Source organism: Atta colombica, unplaced genomic scaffold, assembly GCF_001594045.1.
Source record: "Atta colombica isolate Treedump-2 unplaced genomic scaffold, Acol1.0 scaffold125, whole genome shotgun sequence".
In the NCBI taxonomy this organism is placed as follows: Eukaryota; Metazoa; Arthropoda; class Insecta; order Hymenoptera; family Formicidae; genus Atta; species Atta colombica.
Window position 1 is genome coordinate 3,339,698 of NW_017259212.1, and position 9,447 is coordinate 3,349,144.

General features: G+C 33.0%; 1 protein-coding gene across 1 annotated transcript in view; it reads left to right on the top strand.

The window, feature by feature from the left end:
• Positions 1-9,447, top strand: part of LOC108694830 (leishmanolysin-like peptidase) — a 286,628-nt gene that overhangs the window by 239,882 nt on the left and 37,299 nt on the right. The gene's annotated exons all lie outside the window — the stretch shown is intronic.

The window sequence follows — 9,447 nt, forward strand, 5'->3', positions numbered from 1 at the left end:
AAATATTGCACAATAGAAAATCGTAAGGAATATTTATCTATTATTCCAAGAGATATTTATTCATTTTATTGTATAATGATTTTAATCTACAGGCTCATTATGATAGAATAATACATGGTACAAAGTCCACGTATACGAGGTTTATTAATCCATGTATGTGGGAGAACTTGGATAGACAAATGATGCTGTTAAAACTTAGGACAGCTATCGGTGGTTGAGGGAAACCAGATCTTAATACCTCGCATGTATTTAATGATGTGCGGTTGTAGACTGTCACGATGCGACGTCCGGAACTCTAGTAAGGGAGAGTTGTAATAATATACCGACTCTCTCCTTGCAATATCTCCACTAAATTCAACTACTTGCCATATGTACGTGTACGTGAATATTATCTCCAGACTAAATATTTCCTACGATATTATATTATATTTGTGATATTATTGTGTAGCAGCTTCATTACGTATAAGAGCAAATACTAGCAATAATAATACTAGCAATAATAAACAGTTTATGTTTGTCCTAAGTTTTAGATTTTAATACATTACATTAAAAATCTTCTGTTTAATTAACATTTTCTACTTCACGTTGCATTCTTGAATCTGCATTCACATTGCCGGTGACAACAGGTCGAGGTAATCCGTCTTCCAACACACCTATTTTCTTTCGCACCGGTCGCTACTTAGTCACCAGAAAGGCAATGAGCGTTCGCTCCATGAATAAAACGCTAGTTATCGAGATCGTAAATCGCGAGGAGCATGCCGTAGCCGTTTGCGCCCATAGCGCCAAGTGGAAACAGCGTGCGCGCGCGCGCGAGGTTAGCTGTGGGATTCGTGCATCGCCTGGCGCTTGATTTATTCAGAAAATTTTCACCGCGATACCATTCCCTCCTCCCCACTGACGACTTTGCGCGGTAAGTCGAATAATTGCCGCCCCCGGGAGAGTAAATGAATCTAATTGCATCTAAAATTTAAATGGGCGTTTGGCATTTGCATTTAATACCGACGTCTAACTAGCTACGAAGCTCGATAAAGCAAAACCAACCGCGAGATTTGCCGCCCATCCTCAACGTGGCCACAAGATTCGACATTCTAAACAGATCCTCTTGTAAAGGCCCGCATCATGTTAAGCCACGTGACGCTGACATATCATCAAATCGGACGACATGTGGATATTATCGAAATACGTTGTGAAGCTAATTGTTTACCATCTGTTTACGGAAAATTAAATGATCATTTTGCGATCTTAAATATTTTTATTTTTAAACGAAGACATCTATTTGATAGATAATAGATTCTTATGTATCTGGTGATAGTATACCTATATAAATATAAAAAATATTCGTTCAAGGCTTTTAAAAAACATTTAAAAAATATTTATCGTAGTAGAGAAATCTTGTCCGAATATAGAAGTTTAATACGTCAATTTTGAGCATTCACACAGTTCTAAACAACGTTTTGATGTAAATCGATGTTTAGTAAGTGGCAGCGCGGTTATACTGGAAACTTGCCGCTTGATTGCTCGCAGATATGCTTTCGAACATGACGCGAAAGGAATTACTTCATCAACGACGTAACATCAAACTTCAGTCTGTCCTTATATAGTCCAAGAGTCTATCACGGGAGCTGTCACTAGGTGTCCCAACTAACGACTACTTCGATTGCCTCGTAGCGACGATATGTCAAAGCACCGAAACAGAGTTGCTGTTGGCAGGCAACTTAGCAATGAAAATAGGAGAAAATAGTATAGCAAGGTAGCAATTATATTAGAGTATAATTCATTAGTTAACGCTAGGAATAGTATCTAGAATAGGGTAACTCTGGTATAATATATACCGCATCTGTTAAAAACTTAATTTCCAGTATAATTTATTTATTATATTTAAGATAAATAAACCAAAGTCCAAAACTTTTGTCGAAACTGAACTGAAATACTCGGCTACATGTCAATTCAACCGAAATCAAAATTAAAAAATTATAGGAATACTATAAAGGCTATGTGTATAGACATGCTCATTATATCATATTTTTTTTTAATAATAAACATCATAATTTTAAATTTAATTATTAAAACAATAATTAAATTTCGACCGAAATCGAAAACCGAAATTTCAACTGTGTGTCAACTTTTTGCCAAAGAATAAGTACTTCTTCTTCATAAACATCATAATTTAATTATTGAAACAAATAATTACACATATTAAAATTCATATTTATGAAGAGCTATATGGTTTCAATCAAAACTGACATGTAATGTTCATTTTCAGTTTTGATAAAAGTTTCGGTCGGATTCTAAAATAAACTGTATCAATAAATACGTTACACTGTCTACTCTTATAAAAAAAAAAATTAGAAATACAAATTATTTATTTTTTTCTATTAAAAAAAACTTAAAACCCCTTTCTCTCCCTTACATTTTTGGCGTATATTCCATAAGAGTGGGATGTACGGCTACTTATAGGAAGTATAAGTAATCCTACAAGATATATTCAAGATATATTATACATGAAAAATTTATTAAATAATTAGAAATAAGACACGTGAGTGAAAATACCGAAGGCGATTCTGTCTAATAATATTTCTTGTGAATTTCCAGTTCGAACTAACTATGCACCGATTATTTATCGGTCTTGAAATACAATCTTAAACCGAAGCTGCTATAGTAACATCACAAATTACATTAACAAGCAGTTTAATATTATTGCTGCAAATAAGCATTTTAGAAAGATTTTAATGATTTAATAGAAATAACATAATAAAATGATACAATATCTAACTTATAAAATGTGTTTATAGTTTTATTAAAGAATAAAAATATGATAAATATATATACGAAGTATATATATTTACGAAATATATATACGAAGTAATAGATAATAATTCCAATCTTTTGCACATATTACAAGTGTTATAATATGAGGTACATGTTTCATGTAATACATTTATTGTATTTAATGAAATGAATTCAATCTATGCTCTTTATGTGTTTTGCGTATAAATCCTGCACGCTAAAAATGCTTATATCACAAACAGGTGAGAGACATACAAGCTGAACAAAGAATTTAAGAGCTAAGCACTTGTATTTTCTTATATTTCAGCCTTTATTATTTCTCTACACTTGTATATTACAAAATAATTATTTATACCTTTTACACTCTCTGTACTGAAAGAAAAGATTAATTGAATATGGCATAGCATTTTTAATTGACGACTGCAACCAAAAATTGATTGTTGCAGCCAATTAAAAATGCTATACCATATTTTACTATCTAAATTACTACAGCAGTCAATCTTTTCTTACAGTGTACAGTAATCATTTTATGCAGGTTATAATATATGATTGTACTACTTACAACATTGATTCAAAAAACAATGGTTTCATTAATATTAACAATAAAAAACTGAAACCATAAACAATACTATATATACAAAACATAAACACTGAACGAAAAGATTGGTTGCTACAGCCAATTAAAAATGCTATGTCATATATTTAACCATATTATCTAATTTGTAACCAATCTTTTCTTTCAGTGAAGATAATATCTTATGTAACAAAATAATTAAATGAATTATTTCCACATACTTATTCTATTTTTTTTTTTACTTTAGCGTAAATCTTTGCTTAGCAGACTACCGCAGACAAAATTCTAGAACAATAACCATAAGACATAAACTTAAGCTGATGAGCCATTCAGGATATTACTTTAGATCTATGTAATCTAACGGAAATAAAAATAGCAGTAAACTTATTCATAAGACAAATTTCAACTGGTTAAAATTTGTCTTATGGATAAGTTTACTGCTATTTCTATTTCCGTCAGATTACGTAGATTTAAAGCAATATCCTGATTGGCTCATCGGCTTAAGTTTACATCTTATGATTATTGTTACGGAATTTTGTCTGTGATAATCCTAAATATCGCGGAGATACCCTATCCTAGTCAACACCAAACACCAATTAAAGTAACGTAATAGCAATTTATTTATTTATTATAATTTCGCACTCAATAATTTTATATAACATCATATATATCATATTACATTTATATTTAATAATTCTGCATTTATAATTAATATTATAGATAATGATTTAGTTGGCATCAACTGGGATATATTATTTTATTATACTCCCCAATATATTCTTTGTTCTAAAGAAATTACATTATTGTCATATTTATTTATCTTTTTATTTAAAATTAAATAGTTAATTTATGAATATTTCAATCTTGACTGAATTTATAGAATATACTATTAAATTTATATTTATATTTCGATGTTTTCCATCTGATATAATGATGCTGTCAATAAATAATATTATTTATTGAACTACGGCTTAATAAATAATATAACACGATTTGAATTTGATGTGCTTATATGCATATATTTTTAGATTGATCGAAATTTGATCGGTATATTATAACATGTTAAGAAATCTCTTAAAGAGAAGAGAGAGAATAGAAAATATTAAAGAGAAAAGTAGAAAATATTTGTTCCTATTTTAGAATTATTTCAGTTAATGTCACATTTATGTTAGTAAATGGAATAAAAACCTTGAAGTAACAGGACTCGTAATGTTTAAAATCCAACAATGAAATATAAAAGGCTAATAAGAATCAAAAACTTAGTAAATGGAATGATAAGATTAAAGCTTGTGTCTAATTTTGTTTGTGAAATTTTATTATTTGCTCAAAGGTACTTTTTTCCGTCACCGTTTGTCATAGCGCGTGTTGTAATTTTACATGCGCAGATAATACCCTCCTTGTAAGTCAAGAAGCTACTCAACCTTACCTGAGGAAAAGGTTGGAAACTGATAAGACTGCGGGAGTTACGCAATATTGTGATAAAGGCGAACGTCGTCCCTGCTGTAGGGTGATAAACGCGACGCGGAGACTCATAGACGCGCGCGGCAGACGCGGAGAGAAGGACGCCAGGCATCCCGTCGCGCGATGCGAGGAACGCTTGACGGGACATGGCGAGGTACCGGGAGAGAGGAATGCCGGTTAACGAGGATAAAGGGCATGGCGTAATGGACAGTGCGCGCTGAAATTCATGCTCGGCCATAAGAAAAATTGGACCCGCCGACGCCATGCCGCCACCGCCGCGCTTTTCCCACCGGAGAATTAATTCGTTGGAACTTATAACACGGCTTTCGCCGCGTGTGCTATACACGGTCCCCGATAAAGCGTGAACGTCATTAGTAGGGAAAAAGAAATTTCAAGTCGGTGGGCGTCGACTTTCATTAATGAAGTTTTAAGATAAAGAACGTCATTGAACGTAACTTTGAAATTTTGAACGTAAAATTATCAAAGCCTTTTTCTGCCAGATTTCTGTTGAAGTTAAAATGCTGAAAATTATCTTCATAAACGTTCATTTAAGTTCAATTAAATTACGAAATTCGTTTATTAAGAAAATATTGTATATATAATACTAATTCACTTTTTCGAAATCGTGCTACATATAGAACATTGTGGAATTTTAGTCACAAAATATTTCACGAATTGGCGGTGTCGAATGACGATAGAAGTTTGTCTCTTTTTTTTTTTTTTTTTTTATAAAGATCTCTATATTTCGAGAGATAAAATAATATTGTGTTTTGTGTGTTACTATCTGGAGAACGATAGTGCGGGAGTTTTGACAGGTGTATCTTGTCGTGTTTATCCATGTTACCGCAGAATCCTATCGTAACGGATAAAAATCGCGCAAGCGATTTTGGAGAAGATGCGATCTCAGCACGGATTATTTTCTTTTCTGCTTCAATCCATTGATGCACTCTTTACTAAGAATATTTTCTCTCTCTCTCTCTCTCTCTCTCTTTCTCTCTCTTTCTCTGTCTGTTACCGTACAAAGCTTGCACACACGTGAAACGTTTCAGATGTATTCGCGAACGTCGCGTTATACGCATATAAAAATTTCCTGGAATTTCTACCATTTTTCCCGCCATCAGAATGAGACAGGTCGAGAACTGAAGTCGCGAGCTAGCTAATAATTATCACGGTCGTTGAGCTCTCATTTTCAGAGTCGTATTTTTCCGAAATAGCCAGACATATTACGCATGCGGAACGTGAAATAAAATCCAGCAGGCCGAATTAATCGCCCACGATTCTACGATGGAACCAGCTGGCATTCGCGTATGTTAAATAGGTCGTTTCCAGGGACCTGAGCGCGCTAGCATTAACCAGCAGCGCGGCTGCAGAATCCGGATCAGCGAATTCGAAAAACCAAGAGAGAGAGATCAGGCCCTTTGTTGGCCTGAATCTCCCATCCTCGTCTATAACCCTTTCAGCATCCTTCTTCCTATTCTTGTTTCATCTCTCTTTTTTCCAGTGAGCGTTGACGCAATGCCAAATTGAATTCGGCCTCGCGCGACGGTTCGTGAATAATTCCGCGAGAGCACTCGTGTCGTCTCTGTCAACAATAATCGGCCAGTTGTCGCGCATCTCTCTTTCCATCTTGCACACTATCTCTTTTCGATGCACTGCAACCACAACTGCAACCACGCGACGAGGACAGGATGAAAAAAATATATAGACAGAGAGCGAGAGAGAGAGAGAGAGAGAGAGAGAGAGAGAGAGAGAGAGAGAGAGAGAGATGTCGCCAGTCATGAAGTTGAGATTTTTCTCTCTTATATTTTATACGGCGCGTGTGTATCGATTTATTCATCGCGAAAATCGAGCGTAACGAAGCGCAAAATGCCTCCAAACATTGGACCTTGTATCTGTCCGCGTCTAATTTTGTATTCCACCCTTTCCACGTTCTTGCTATCACCTTTCTGTACTTGCTTTTTTCTTAAATAAAAAACCATAACTTATTAGTTTTATCACTCGATACAATTTCATTCCTCCGCAAATTCGCTACTTGTCGCTTTAAATATACTAACTGAATTTTCGCAACATGCTATTGCTATTACTATAGATACAGTAGCTAATTAGATGTGACAAGGATGAATTTGTCGTAAAATTATATTTAACTGTCGCACTTTGCAAAGAGAATTAATTCATTAAACAGTATCTTTTTAATCTTAAAACTCGATTTTTCTGAGTTGTTCTGGAAAAATCGCAATATGATTTTATTAACAATCAATGTAATCATATAAAGATGAATAAAAAGAGTTACAAATTAATTTTAATTACACTACCAATTAATAAAATATTTCTCGTATTTTAACGTTATAATTATAATTTTGGAAAATATTTAAAAAATATCGACATAACTTTTTTCATATTCAGAAATAATTTGGGAATGAGAAGAATTAATTTTGATGAATTTTGGCAGGTATTAATGATGTTTATGTGTTAAACTATAATCCAATATTTGTGATAAATGAAGTCAGAAAAATACATATTTCAATATTTTACATGATAAAATATATCATCATCATGATTGGTGATGATTTAAAACAAGCACATTGCATGTGACATGTGTTACCGGAAATCTTTTTTACGTATTTTACTTTCAATGGATATATTGGCATGCATCTCTGACACTCTGTCTCGTGAATTTCATTTTACATTTTTTTCTGACAAGGTTTACACTCTGATCATACTGCTATTTAAACATATTCGCATTAAAAGATTGATCGAACCTCTCTGTTATTTTCTGAAATGGCTTTGTATTATTATCAAATGGAATATCGGCCTCGAACCATAATTTCCTGGCAATGCGACAGTTTATTTTCTCTCTCTTCTGTTCTGTAAATAAGAAGAAAATGTAATGGAAAGATACGAGACTGTTAACGGTTCGTTTTCTTCCATGATGCAATCAGTGAAAAATAATTGCAGACAAAATCAACCGCTTACGCGTTCGAGTCTGTTTTAATTATCAAGCGCTTGCCACTAAGCCGATATTAATGGTGGTGAGTCTGCTCGAATGTAGAGTTCTCTCTCTCTCTCTCTCTCTCTCTCTCTCTCTCTCTCTCCCGCCTCCCCCTCCTCCCCCTGCACGTGCTATCGCGAGCTCTCAGATGGTAACGATAATTTGTTTAAGGTGGTCAAAAGTAAAATACATAAGTATATTTCTTCCTTTCTTCTTTTTTGACATTTTAATGAAATAAAGAAACACAGGCAGGGAAGAAACATCGCGTTCATTGTATTGATCTTTTTAATAATACACGAAAAATTTTGTGTATTTTATTATCTTTATCTTATAAGAAAGTTCGCATTCTGTCTCATCGCAAAATAGTAATGTTATTTTATACTTTATAATTGCAATTATACATAAAATATAATATTTTGAATAAAGAGGTAATGGAAAAAAACTTGAAACTAACATTTTCTTGAAATGTCTTTAAACTATAATTCATAACATGTTTAGACATCTAGAAACTATTGACAATTTAAAATGTTATTTCTTAAAGACAATTATCATTAATTTCAATAAGAGATATAAAATTATGTAAGTAATCTCATTTCGTAGAAAGAAATATGTAACGAAGAATGTTGGACATTATTTCATTGTCAGTTGCAGATATTTATAATTATTTCGAAGTACATTACGCAAGAGTCTCTCTCTCTCTCTCTCTCTCTCTCTCTCTCTCTCTCTCTCTCTCTCTGTCTCTTTAGTCTCATATCTATTTGCAGAGAATTCTTTCACTTTATACAGTTTTATACATTTTTTATGATTTTATGAATATTATATTTCAAGAATGAAAACTTTTTAATAAAAGCGAACTTCAATATATTTGAATATCGAATAATGACTCAACTCCATTTTGCTTAAAATCGCATATTCGTTGATTCTACATTAGAATTACTTTATTATTGGGCTATGAGATTTTATTAATATTTCATTAAGCTTTTATATCTTGTACAAGAAAATATCCCTCCCATTACAAATTTTGCAATTATGTTATGATAATTTCGCCGGATATTTTATTCAAGAGAACTGTGATTACTCAGTGTGTATAATCAGGATAAATGTGTGGAATAAAGGGACGTTCCTCTGGGATCGACATTAGACTTTTTACGTCCGACATGAATTGTATAGCAAATGTAGGAATTAAAAATGACGCATAATCCGATATCCTTGAGCAGGATTAACCTCGAAAAGCATCACGAGATTACAATTACGCTACATTATAGAAAGATGCATCATAGAAAGTAATTTTGTTGTTACGTGATAACGAAACTTCATAAAATCAGACTGAGCGCTTCTTCCATCTGTCGAGCTTGCATTATTTCATTCTTTCGATGTTTTTCATCGTCTATTCCATTCGCTTGTTCTACGCGATTTCGTCTGCATTATGTTTCCATGTCTTGTTTGACAACAGATGTTTCGCAGACAGAGAGTAGAATACATTAAATACTAACAATAAATAATGTGTAAAGACTCTTATTCTCATTCTTTACGTAGCAATAACACATCTAGCGATCAGAGTTTCGGATTTTTTTTCAAGCGAAGATGTTTAAATTAAGATCGGCTTTAAGTACAAATAACTTGCTTATAACTATAT